General features: G+C 38.1%; 1 long non-coding RNA gene across 1 annotated transcript; it reads right to left on the minus strand.

The window, feature by feature from the left end:
- Positions 1-676: 676 nt before the first annotated feature.
- LOC102198507 (uncharacterized) lies at positions 677-4582 on the minus strand. Its single transcript, XR_312274.1, has 3 exons — positions 4525-4582; positions 1333-1440; positions 677-735 (listed from the first exon to the last, which is right to left on the minus strand). It is a non-coding gene; the product is annotated as an uncharacterized LOC102198507 (long non-coding RNA).
- Positions 4583-14459: the final 9877 nt, after the last annotated feature.

The raw sequence follows: 14459 nt of genomic DNA on the forward strand, positions 1-14459 counted from the left end.
CAATATTGCAGCATTAGCACCCACAGTTTGCTTCCTTTCTCCCCTCACCCCCAACTGGCCATGGCAGATGGCTGCCCCTCCCACAGCCTAGTTCTGTTTGAGGTTTCTTCCTGTTAAAAGGAAGTTTTTCCTTCCTACTGTTGCATAAGTGCTTCCTCACAGAGGGTCATATGATTTTTTTGAGTTTTATCTGTTTTTTGTAATGATGTAGGTTCTTTATATCAGCAGTCCCCGGTACCGGTCCGTGAGTCGTTTGGTACCGGCCGCGAGAGTTGAGGCTCGGGTGTGAAATGTATGGTTTTCAGGGTTTTTATCGGTTTTCAGCGTTAGTTTGTTATCATTTTTATCGTTAACTCGGTTTTCCTGGGTCTTTTCACGTGTGCTATGAATAAATCTTCTTTTTTTTCAGTACTAGTTTTATTTTGTTGTATTTATCCACGACACCTTAAAGGCCGGTCTGTGAAAATATTGTCGGGCATAAACTGGTCCGTGGCGCAAAAAAGGTTGGGGACCACTGCTTTATATTACAATATTATGAGTGCCTTGAGGCAGCCGTTGTTGTGATTTGGCATAATATGAATAAAACTGAGTTAAAAATTAAACTGAAGAATCAGCATTGGTTTGCTTACCTGCTCAGCTACAGTGTTATAGAATTCTCATAGATGTGATTCGACGGATCATCCAGCTGTGTGCTGCTGTTTTTCTTCCTCAAGCACAGCAGTGTGAAAACCCCACCTGTCAACAGATCTCTAAGTCACTTTACCTCCAAACTCACAGCTTCATAAGCAGTCTTATGATTAATGAATGAAAACGCTTTGCTCTAGAAGTGAAACTCCTAACAGTGTTGTGCATCCAATCAGCAGCAAATTAAAGTTCATTACCATCAACGAATATTAAACTAAAAAGATAAAAGTGAAAATATTGAACTAAAATAAAAACTAGAACTTAAAGGACATCTTTTCAGAAGTATGGACAAACTAAAACCCTGAATTGTATAACTGAAATTGTATAACTGAAAACAAAAGCTTATTTATATATTTACAATATAAAAACAAGACAGAACATTTTCAAACAATAAAAATTATACAGACCAAAAACTCTCTGGAAACTAACTGAAACTAAACTGAAAGTTAAAAGACAAATTCTAAAAATAAAATAAACCTAAGTGTGGTGTCTTTTATATGTAAAGGTAAATATTTGGATTGGTGCAAATATATATATGATAAGTAAATCACTATGTTTGGTTTGAATTTGAAGGATCTGGCTGTGGATATTTCTTGTTAAGATCATAAAGTCTTTCAAAGTTATTGACAACAAAATCTATACACTGACCCATTATTAGAATGATGACAGTGGCAACAAAGACAGAGATGATAATGATGAAGAACTGACTCGGGATGCAGTTGTTCTGTGGGTTGTTGTTGTCAGACAGAGTGGCATCTGCAAAAGGACAAAGATGAAATTTAAAAGTTGATGATGAAAAGCTGAAACTGTGATAAAGTAAACACATACAGTTTACACTTGAAGTCCCAAACGTTTATCCTCAAATATTAGACAAAAATGTAGATGATAAAGAAATAGTCATTTCTTTAAAATAGAAAATATTATTTTGGTTTGCTTTTTTAACAGCTTCAGTAGACAAACTGATCAAATAATGTTTCTAAAACTTGCACAGACACTGCCATGTACAAAATAGTTTTGTTGCAAAAAACTGAAACGATAAGGGCCACACACACAGGTGTAGTAATATAGAGACCAGAGATAGTGGAAGACCATGAAAATATGGCAACATCGTGATAATGAGTAAAGTGACCAATGATGATGTGGATGAGTGTGATGGACACAGCAGTGATCACCAGCGATCACTTCATTTCCCACAGTGAAATATATCTCAAACTCCAGCTGCAGGAATAATCCACACATCCATCTACCTCCCCTATAAACACCGTCTTTTTTTTTGTGGAAAATAAAGACAAGATCCTCCATGACTCAAAAAGTGTTTTGGTGGCCCCCCTCCCTTATTCATTTCATATTTATATTCATTTTATATTCATATTTATATTCATTTTTGCACCTTGTGCAATACTTTTTGTAAATAGTCAATGGTGCAATAGACCTCAATACTTGAAATGTGCAATTCACTTGTATTTTTATTTTTATTCCTATTTATTCTATTTATCCCCTTCGTATATTTTATTTATATTTGTCTCTGTATTATATATGTGTGTGTATGTGTGTGTGTGTATATATATATATATAATATTCTGTAACTGTAACTTCTGTCGGTGCTGTGCTTTTTGGAAATCGAATTTCCCAGAGGAACCCACCCGAGGGATTAATAAAGTTCTATCTTATCTTATCTTATCTTATTTTCTACATATTCTTTATGTTCAATTTGTGCCCATAATGTGGCATCCCACTTATTCCCAGCTTGGCTATTAAGGCCCCAAAAGTCCCTAGCAATTCCTATCCAGCCTTGGTCGCATATATAGCAACTCTGGATCTATCTCTGTGTCATTCCACTGGAAATACACTCATACTTACTTTTGCTGATCAGTTTTCTAAGGATCTCTATTTCATCTTACATTCTATTTTTCTAACCTCAATTGCTCAGCATGACAAACCACTGGTTTGTAACTGTCCAGCATGCATCACATGTATGAAAAGCTTTATGTTCAGCTCTAGGGGCTCAAGTGAGCTTGTCTTCCACCTTCCACCCCCAGATACAACACAGACGAACTCAGTGAATTAATCTGGAGCCGTGAACAACAGTGGTTTGGATCACCTGTCCTTGAAGGAAAATGTTTTCTCCGGGTCACAAAAGACATGTATACTCCCATGAACCCTGAATATCTGTGAGAGAATATGTTGGGAGTGTGTTTGGAGGACTCAGGTGCGGACACAGGCGAGCAGACGGAATTAACTCGAACAAAAGGCGAGCCTTTATTTCGGCTGGTATACGTGGAACATTAATCAAAGCGAAAAACAAACTAGACTGTGAAACTACTACTTGAAACTCAACTAAGACACTGTGACGACTCTGAACTGACTGATTTCTATGACGAGGAGAAGATACACAGACGACGTCATGAGGAACAAATGGAAACACACAGATTAAATACACACAAGGTGATTAGATTAGATTAGATGAAACTTTATTAATCCCTCGGGTGGGTTCCTCCGGGAAATTCAGTTTCCAGTAGCAAAGCACCGAAAGAAGTTGCATGTTACAGATATGATGATGTGATGATGAGGGGGAGGGAAACACATGTGCAAACAGCTGACACAAATTAACATGATGACACCAGGAGAAAGTGGAACTAAAATAATGAACACAGAACACAAGACCTCTTCAAAGTAAAACAGCAAGCATGGAGACTTAGACACGACAACACCAGCTTACCAGACCTGAAACACCTGACAGACAAGAAATGAAACCAAACAGAAAAACAAGGAGACAGATGATAAATAATGGCTAACCTTAACCTCAACTAAAACCTAAATAAGAATAACACACAAACTATAATCACAAACCTGACATGAAAGTCTCAACAATACAAAATAAAATTCTAAATGCCGAGTCAGAGACCCAGCCTGTGACAGGATAACAGGTTGGTCGAGCGATCCATGACCAATACGAAAACCTTAATCCAAGTTTGGACTAATTAATAAATTCTCCTTTCCCATAACCACAACCCCAGTCCAGAAGAACTATCTTCATGTGACATTGTAAAGGAAAGTCAACCAAGACAGGGCTACAACATCTAGGATGGAATTCAGGGTAATTATCATCCACCCTATGGGCCCTCCCACCGAGGAGGTTCGAACTATCTCAGTGAGCTTGTTGTGCAAGTAGTCCCCCTCATCTCCAGACTCTACCTGTTAATGTAATTGAGGAAGTGTTGAAATTATTCATTACACCACCCAACTATATCCTTAGTTGAACATTTATCAGTGCCCCACTTGCAGTGTACTCTGTGTGAGTAGAGCATGCCAGACCTGTCCACCACAACCACCTGATGACAGAAAAGGATGACAATTCAGCTCCTCTCTTTATGCAGGTATAGAAAACACACAGCTGCAAATCTGATGATGAAATTACAAAATCAATCATCAGTCTGCAACCTAGGATGTCCTCGTCCTGCGTGCACTTATGAGCACCTTCACACCTTCTGAAAACAAACAACATTCAGGACCCATTCGTCAACCTGAGGGTTCAGGGATACATCCTTGTCGTCAACCAGAGAAAAAAATATAAATACATACAGGCTGCAAGCCGGAGAACAGCCCAACAGTCCTGTGGGTCATGGCAGGCCTGGCTCCGGGGTGGGACCCAGAGCCAGGTACCCAGTAACCCTATCACAGCAACAAAACAACAGCAACAACAATACTAATATAATCCACAGCAATAAAAAACAAACAAACAAACAGAACAAAATACCAAATAATAAAGGATAAACAACTTCAAACTCCCAAACAAATCCCTAAAACCGTGATAAGGTCAAGCAAAACTGAGATACATACTTGACACGAGGCGAAAAGTCTCCACGAAATGAATGCTGCCATTTCTCTTCCTGCCACAGAAGTAAAGCCCGCAGTCCTCTGTTGTGAAGTTTTTTATTATGAGTCTGTTTCCCAAGATTAAAAATTTGGTTTCAAAATCAGGAGAGCAGTAAGTAGAGTCTGTCGGAGAAAAACTGCGGCCAATACATCCTCTGAGCTGACTGTGGATCTCCATATACCAGTGTATGTCTGATCTCCTGTTGGTACAGGTTAGAGTGACATTTGTTCCCAGCTCCCCTTTGGCCTTTATGTTCTCGGCCTCTGTACAGAGCAGAACCACCAAAAGGATCATCCACAGGAGAACCATGATCGGCTTCAGCATCCAAAATAAAAGGGAATCGCCTCAAAGCAGCACAGCTCTGATGGGACTGACAGAGAAGTGCTCTGCACTTTCCATTTCCTTCACATAGTGATTATGTTACATGCAACATCTAATGCCAAACCACAGTTACCAAAAAGGAAATCAAACTTGACCTTGAGCCTACACTCAGCTCAGTTAACTCAGTCTCTAGTTACGACACAAGCGGCAGCAATGAAGGACATGAGCAGTACATGACATGACGTCAGACCAGCAGAGAAAGTACTGACTCTACTGTAGGTAAAGACAGTACTGGTAATGTATGTTTTATAGTAACAAAAGAAGTAGCATAGAAGGAAAGTCTAAACAAAGGTCCTCACTTCATTATTTCCTTCTTGATCCGTAGTTATTATAGTTATTATAATTAACTAAAATCAAACAAAAAAATAGTAATTCTAACAGAACTTTTTGTCCAAAAAATTAAAGACTTTAAAAAAAGAAGAAACAATACTGAAACAATACTATATATAGTGTCGAGTGTATGTATATAAATCAAATGAAATTTAATAAAGAGGAAATGCCCAATTGTCGTCTTTTTGAATGGTAGAAAATGTCAGCTCAATAAGCATCTGGTACATTTATGCTGATAATGTTTTGGACAAAGGCACATTTTTGCAGTTTTCCTTTTGTACAACACCACAGTAGATTTTAAATTAAACAATTAAGGTTAAATTAAAGTGCAGACTTTAAACTTCAAATCCGCGGGTTTACAAAAATGTGCGAATTACAAAACTTCAAGTCAATATTAACTCCACTTTGAAGGAAAATTGTAAAGTGTAAATTTTCTGAATACAACAAATAGAGAAATTATAAATATATCACAAAAGGTAAAAATACTGGCATAACTACAAACAGTGCCCGTTTATTTAAGGTCACCTTAAATAGTCCCATATTTCACTCTGGCTTGAAAGTGTCTATAAGTCCGTTAAAATTTTCAGTTGATCACTATTTAATGTTATACGAATTTGTGGCAATATCCAAATTATTACTGACTACTACGCACCCATGTTTATAATACTGTCTTTTTGTTTTATAAGTAATTCAAGTTTAGGAGTAAGGTAGGGGTGAAAAAACACATTTCCTGAATGCCACTGACGTTTGAACTGCTCTGGGCCATGGATGAATGTTTGGCTGAACATCAACTCTGGTGACTCTTGTAAGTATTATATCTAAATGACATAAAGTGTTGAGTTTGGATTGTAATATCTGTGTTGAACTTCCACCCTTCACAAATACCACCCTCAACTTTATTATAAAAAAATATTTTAAAAAAGGGACAACAAGGAAACCAATTGTGGAAACTAGCTCAAACTAAACTGACTGTCTTGAAAAAAAAAAAACAACCCAACATTCTATAAAAATTAACATTAATGAAAAAACACATAATTTGACAACAACAGCAACCAGAGATTGATTATTAAAGAAGAACTTGGTCAATTCTGTTGAAGTCTCAACAATAACAGTTTGGTCATTGTATATTGTATGCCCACCACAGCTCTAAGCCTTAATTGATACAATGACACTCCACGCCCACCCCCCAACATACAGCTGTCATGATGATGCTATAGTGGCTAAAACTACTGTTTTGTACTAGGATGTCAATTTGTTTAATTTTGCTGTTAAGGTGTTAAGTTTTAAAATTGGAGTCTTTGTGGCTGAATAATATTTGGAGCCAGCTTGAAGTGCACATTAGAGGAACTGCAGTTATTGTCACTGTTTCAGGATTGAAGGTTGGCACCTATCAAGAATGTTCTCTTTGGCTAGTGACGTGTCAAACACAGATACCTCTGTTACTCTCTCCCTCTTTGGACTGACAATCATACACAAATAGATTGTATTTAATTAGAAAATTACATTGAAATGAAAAAAAATACTATTAAGAGCACTAATAAAAATGTCCTCTCTCAGTGTACTTTCAACTAAAAGGCAAATAACCAGACCACAAGTACATCTAATAAAAGATATAACTATTGAAACACTGATCCAACATTATCCTTTATTGACAGATCATTTGTTCTTACACTTTTACCTGAATGCGGCTCCTGGGTTTAATATCGGCACATATGACAAAATAAGCAGCTTCTCTCATTCCATTTCAAACAGGACAGTGGTAACAACAGCAGGCTACGGACAACTTTAAGTTTTAGATTTTAAATAGGCTGTATACATTTCAATGGGAGCAACAGGACAATGCAATGCCGCTGAATTTACTACAGAGCAGGACGGATTGTAGGGTAGCAAACATAGTCAGAAAACAAGTTTTCAACACTGCAGGTTACCTGGTGTAATGTTTTTCAGCTAAAAAGAAACATGGTCTGACTCCTATAACTTTATAAAAAAATAACTAAAGGTTAAATGCAGCTAATATGTCCTGCTTTAAGCCAGGCACTTACACCTGCGCTCCGCTGCGTCTCAGCCACCATCGCTCTGGCAGCAAGAGCGCTAGAGCCAGAGTAGGGGAGAGGTGAGCTGGAACAAGCCATTTTGGGGTTTGGAGGGGGGGGGTATTGTGATGGACCGAGCAGTGAAGGAAACTAAGCACAGGTTAAAGTCCAAAAAACATAATTGGTTAACTCATGCAAAAAGAATCAAAATCTTGGGCCCATAAAAGAGGTCAAAATAACAAACCTCTACTCAAAGTTGACACCACAACTGATAACTCAAACAAACTGACCTCACTTAATGAGACAAAGGGGAAACTTAAATAGTGGCTGATCAGCCCACAAAAACAGGAGAAGGGGTAAAACACACAAAACCTAACTAAACCAAACATAATGAACTCCAATTCCCCCCCATGGTCCCGAGTTATGGCATGAACCAATTTGTAGTCTTCCTTTAAAGCTCGCTCCGCCCCTTTTCCACCTCTTGGCTCCTTAATCAAGGGTCTGGAACAGCTGCAACTACGGTAACTCAGAAAACAAAAAATTAATCATACATAACAGTGTAAACTAAAATGTGCGCACTTATTTTAGAATGCAGTGTTATGTGGATATGTGAATTAACTCTAAACCAAAACCAGTTATTTATTGTCCTGTAAATAAATTCCTATATTTAAAGAAAGAAATGTGAATGCAAGGTTACTTATAAGCCTCTACACTAACATGGTGGGTATTACCACTGTGTGGCTGTAAGTGCAGCCATCACAGTTATCTATACTTTTGTTGTTAAAATGTTACGTCTCAATTAAGTACTGCATGCTTTTTAAGAAATCTTTGGGGGTGCTTTGATTCATTTTGCCCCAAAATGGGCTAAAATCGCCCCTGTTTCAGAGCCAAGTTCAATGTGTCTCATCTGATCAAGTGGCAACATCTTGTGTCTGAAAGCTGTTAATGCAGAGAAACTCAACCATTTTGACAACTTTAACTATAAACATTAAGTTAAAATGTGAAATGATAAGACACTTCAAGTAGTGTAGCACTACACCTGCATGAACCTTATACTTCTATATATGCTACAGTTCATAGTGAGCCTTATTATTACTGCTGCTATCACTTTATCTAATGTGACCTTTACTGCATCTATTACTAGGTTAATACTTAATTTCCTGTAGCTTTTAGAAATCCTCCTACTATCCATGTTGTTGTCCATAACAAAGGACTATCCAGTAGTTACTGCTATGACTGTAAAATGTCTATTAAAACTACAAATACTGAAACTATTAAATCAGAAAGATTGTCAGTCTGTCCAATTAGATGGGGTAATACTGTCTTCTTCGATACAAAATCTACTTATTTGTAAACATGACTACAGGAGCTATCTGTAACATACACATATACATTTACAGAGTAATGCACCATAAGGGATCAATTTATATCTCGAAGGGTCTGAGGGGACTTCAGACACTCTTAGTTGTTGACGTGAGTTTTGAATGGAAAGTTTTGAATAATTACCACATGAAAATAGTTCCCATTTTCCCTGCTTTATTTTTTCAGTTTGGAGCAGAAACAATAGAAACAAGCATCAGCATTTTTACTTAAAATTTCCAGTTCTGTCTAGAATTATAAGTACTGCTGTTCTACAGCTACTCCATTTAGCACTGCCACTATTAGCACAAACATAACCATTACTACATCTATTGCTAGGTCACTACTACAATTATTACTATCTGAATTTTTAGCTGTAAATATGTTTTTACTTCTGCCATTGCTATTAGTCTTCTACTACTAGCTGTTACTCTATATAGTATTCTGCAAAATGCCTGTTACTGCCTCACATTACTGCCAAAACTGCAAACAGCCTGCCTTCAAATCTCAGCTTTATAGGGTTTCAAAGTTTCCTACTCAAAATGTGTGAATAGCTTTGGCCTATATCATTTTCATATAAATTTAAAGGTTTGCATCATATATTTTCTAACAGTGCTGAATATACATTAACGTGATGCAATGTATTTGCTACAGAAAAGAAACATGCATTAATATTTTTATTCTTCTAGTTAAATGTTAGCCAATTAAAAGTTACCATAACAACAGCAAATGTTGAGAAAATCTCTCTCTCTCCAACTTCTGATGAAGGTTAAAGTAGTCTTTTGAGTTTTCAGTGATGTTTTGCTGGATGAGACTTGATTGCCTTACCACTTAAATAGAATAGAAGTAATGAGTACAAGGGAGACACAGCACTGTGGTAGTATTTTAAAGTGGACATGAAACATTAAATGCATAAAGGCCATTGAGCCCCGACGAGTTTTTAAAGCATGTTTAGCGCCAACTTTCACTCTGTCAGGACTAGGGATGGGTATTGATAAGATTTTCACGATTCCATTTTCGATTCTGTTTAACGATTCGATTCTTTATCGATTCTCTTATCGATTCTTTTTTTTTTAAAAAGGAGAACACTAAGGTCGATTAGCTTAGAACTTTGTTTTATATTTTCTCTTTGAACAAGATAGAAATTTAGGAGTAACATGGCCTTACAAACCCAACAGTGAGATCTTAAGAGATCCAGCCTACGGCTCTTCAGTTGGGTGTCACAGGGTCCCCAGGAAAAAATTGTAAATGTAAAATAATAAAATAAATATTCTTCAGCAGCAATAACAAAGTATAACATAAATTATTCTGTAGCAATTACACAAGAATATCCAGTAATGTCCCTGCCTACAATTAAACACATTCACCTACTGAAAATCGGGGGCATCTGCTGTGGCAAATGGGTTCAAGCCTTTGACCACAAACTTAGTCACTGCTCGGTGACATTCGTATATCCTGGCCTGAAAGGAGACGCTACCGGTACACTGCAGCGAGAACTGGCAGCATCTGAGCCAGCCAGACTCGGTCTGTCTCTCTCATCATGGTCACCTACAGTAGGTCCCCTAACTTTCAGTAGCTGTTGAAAGGATAAAGTTGTGGTATATCATTGGTTAGAAATACCATTATTATTTTAGGACTAGTTTAACACAAAGTTAGGGCTCACCTGCAAGCATTGCTGTGAGTCACAGTGCGCAGCATAAAGGTCTTTTCACATCGGACGCAGCATGTGCTGCTAATGCTAACTACAAGCCAAGGACCCAGAATTTGTTGTGCTGGCTTCTTGGCTCTGTGGGTTTTTGCAGCAGCTCTACCTGTACTAGATGCACCTGCTCCTTGTCGTTTCTATCTCTGACTTTATGTCCTCTACAAGAGTTTCTGGTTTGTTTGTTTTTTGCTGGTACTTCAAATGGTCAATAAAAACATGTATGCTCATTCATAACGAAGAAAGCTTTGTAACTATTCCCACTAGTGAAGACTGTCATTTCCACAACACTGCCCCCCCGAGGTCCGCAGCGCTGTTGAAAAGGCTCTGGAGGTCCCTGTACTAAGCACATAAACCTGTGACACACAAATCACAAAACTCGAACCACCACAGTAGTGATGTGTTGGTCGCGAACGAACTGGCTCTTAGAGCCAACTCTTTGACGTGAACGACGTGAGCCGGCTCCTTATCGCGAGCCGTGGGGTTTTTTTTCTTTCTCTCACCCTCTCTCTCTCTCGCACTTTTTTCCGCTTCACTCTGCACGCGAGCCTTGTGCTTTGCGTTGGGAAGAGGGGGGAGGGGCGGTAGTTACACTCGCAGGAGCACAGGAACAGAGCAGGAGGGAGAGACAGAAGAGAGCCAGGGACAACAACGTCACATTAGAAAGGTATAGTAATCATCCACAACTATTTTCAATTGCGGATGATAAAGGATTCAGAAAGTTTATTCATGCAGGCCCATATGACAGAGAATGTGCATGTTCTTTTTGTTTTCATATTTTAATTTATATTTAATTGTGTTGTGGTTTGCAGTGTTTTGTGTTGTTTCACTTTAAGTTTGTTTAAAAGAAAAAGCTGAAAATTTAAATAGGTAAAATTTGAACTGTGACTAGTTGGTTTTTGTATTATATGATTTATTTATTACATTTTATGTGGAGTGAATAAATAAAAGTATATTTACAGTGGCCCCTAGAGACAAAGCATGTACAAACTTCAAAACACGTAAAAACTCAGAAGCACGTAAAAACTCCCAAACACGTGCAAAACACAACAGAAGTGCTCCAGGATGCTAGGCGCAGTGTTGTGCTTTTGTTACCTAGTGGCTACACAAGCCAGCAAGTACCAACAACCGGTTCGGAGCCAAAAGATCCGGTTCTTTTTAGTGAGCCGAGCCGAAAGAGCCGGTTCTCTAAAAAGAGCCGGAAATCCCATCACTACACCACAGACTGTTTTCCTTCCTGGTGATGAAGGAAAACGCTGGGCTGGCATGTAAAAGGGCATTTATTCCCTTCAAGGACCTGAAGCTCCATAAAGCACCCCTCCAATAGCCAAACCCATCTGTTCTGTGATTGGATAGTTAAATTTGTGATTGACATGACATTGGCCAATCAGATAGAAGGAAGAGAAATAGGGTCAAAATTCGTACTTGTAACTTGAAACTTGAGTGCAGAGTTTCACACGTATTTTTTGGCTAAGTCGACATACATATCTTTTTTACACATACAAATCCTGATTTACAAGTACAAAATATTTATGAACCCAATTTGAGCCCATAAGCAAGCTACACATTAAGCTAGCAAAGCAGTTGGGAAAATGTGATCAGAGCTATTTTATGGATTAAATAATTTATTTTTTCCTAAACACAACACAGCTTTATAACACAGCTTACTACATTTGTATCACACCGCAAACACAACTACTATCGAAATCCTGATATCCGTCAGCATATCCACATCTTTTTCACTTCTGTTTGGGCTTCACTTTTTTCGCTTCTAATATGAAGTAATTCAGTCAGTAAGATGAGAAAAAAAGGTCACCAAAAAATGTTCCATCTCTTCCTCTGAACTTCCATTTTTTGTGTTTTTTTCCCCTTTTCACAGAAATTGACCTAATTTCCCTGCAGACATTCTGATGGGATGTTTGTGGTGTGATTAACATGTAGCAACCTGTTTTGTTGTAAACTGTTTGAATTTTCTTTGGAAAAGACAGATTATCGTATTGCATAAAATGCCTTATCACATCAGCTGATTGCCACTTCCAGGGAAGTTTCCCTGTGAGTATCCTCTCACTGTGTGTCTAACACAGGGGGAAATAAGCTATGGAGATCAAAAGTGGATTGTGTAGTAGCTCCTAAACATCTTTATTTTGCATGTAAAGGTTTGACAATTTAACTTGGGAGTCTATAGAACTGAGTGACTTTTGCAGCCTGCCTTAAATAGACATTAGATGAACTTCTGTTTTTGGCACTGTTACACGTCATTTGTCAGCCACAGAGGTTGATCTCAAGTCTGGAGTTTCATCATCAGTAACTTCCATTTAAGACTGAATGAAACAGTGCTGAACCTCGTTGAGGACATTATTCATTCCAACGATGATTGAAACTAAAAATGAAGATCATGAACTAATCATGAAAGTGTTTACAGAGCTCATAAATCAAGTAAACAGTCTTTTTTTCATAGACATGTATGCAGTACACCAGACTTTACAAGCAGCGTAATCGCCCCCTGACATCAAAGAAAATGCAGGTTTAAGGGCTTCATTTTCAGACATAGGGGCTATATAAACACGCACACTAGCAACAGAAGCAGCAATAACTGTACCCAATGTCACACCTGACATTAGGCCCATTATTAAGCATTCAGTGTTTTTAATAATGAAAAAAGACATCACATTTTCACTTCGTACTTTGTACTTGAAAACTTTTGGAGTCATTTCAAGGGACAGTGGGTAATTCAGGTCTGATAGTGACAAGAACAATTATCCTTCACAGTATCAGTTTTGTCAGTACCAGCAGTGGTTGAATTACCTTGACAGCGTGCAGTGTCACTACATTCTTATAGATGGGAGCTGAAGGATCTTCAAGCTGTTTGCTTCTGTTGTTCCTCCTCAAACACAGTGGTATCAACACCCCGCCTGCCAACAGATTACAAAGTCACTCCACTTTCAAACTCACAATCTCACAGATAAACATTTCATCACAAATGTATGAAAACAATCTGTTTTGAAACCCAAGCTGCTGCCAGCAGATCATATTCAGTAGGACAAGCTTGTTACAGTCCACCAAAACTGGTTGTAAAAACTACACATTACTGTGTAGTTTTTAAAAACTTGACAGCAGAGGACCACCAGTGGTCAGAGGCCCCGGTGGCGCCAGTGTCCGGCAGCCCGCCTCTGTCAGTGCACCCCAGGGCAGCTGTGGCTACAATGTAGCTTGCCATCACCAGCGTGTGAATGTGTGTGTGAATGGGTGAATGACTGAATGTAGTGTAAAGCGTTTTGGGGTCCTTAGGGACCAAGTAAGTGCAATACAAACCTCAGCCGCAGCTTCCTACATCCAAGGAACATTGGTCATTGTGCCAAAGGGCAAAAATAAGTCATAGCGCATGTACCTACTGTAATATCCAAATCCATGCATTATGCACAGCAGTCATGATATTAGGGCAAATAGTGCAGGTTAAAGCTGAGCTTAAGATTGAGCCTACCTTGTTATTAACCACACATTTCAATGTTTGTCATTGAACTAGATTTATTAGAAGAAGGAGCTGGATTATATATTATTTATGAATGAGTATGCCTGTTATTGGAATTAAATATGTGTTGTCATTAGTGAATACTGGGACTTCTCTTGGAGTGGCTGTCAGTATTTAGTAATCAGACCAAAGATTCTGCTAAAGCTATCTACAACACAATTTATGCACTCATCCAGGAATAGAACCATCAGGCCAACAGAGACGGATATATATATAAGATGATCGTGATACTGAACTGACTCATGGTGTTGTCATTCTGTGGGTTGTTGGTCAGCAGATCTGTTTATGAGAAAAAGAAAAAAAAGGGTTAGGGTAGGAAAAAGAAACCTTACAATTTTGCAAATCAGCCGCAATGAAGAAACTTCTCTTTTTCGAAAACTGTTGTACTTCTTTAAAAGAGTTACATTGTACTCAAAGTTTCAAGCGGCTTTTTCATTTGTTCTTAGTTTCACAGGAGAGATGAACTAATCCTGGCATTTGTCAAAATTGTGTCAAAGCTGTTGGTGTAGCTCCGATATTTCATCATGTACATATATATATATATATATATATTAGGGGTGCAAC

Source organism: Pundamilia nyererei, unplaced genomic scaffold (genome assembly GCF_000239375.1).
Source record: "Pundamilia nyererei isolate P.nyererei 1_Seehausen unplaced genomic scaffold, PunNye1.0 scaffold00339, whole genome shotgun sequence".
NCBI lineage: Eukaryota > Metazoa > Chordata > Actinopteri > Cichliformes > Cichlidae > Pundamilia > Pundamilia nyererei.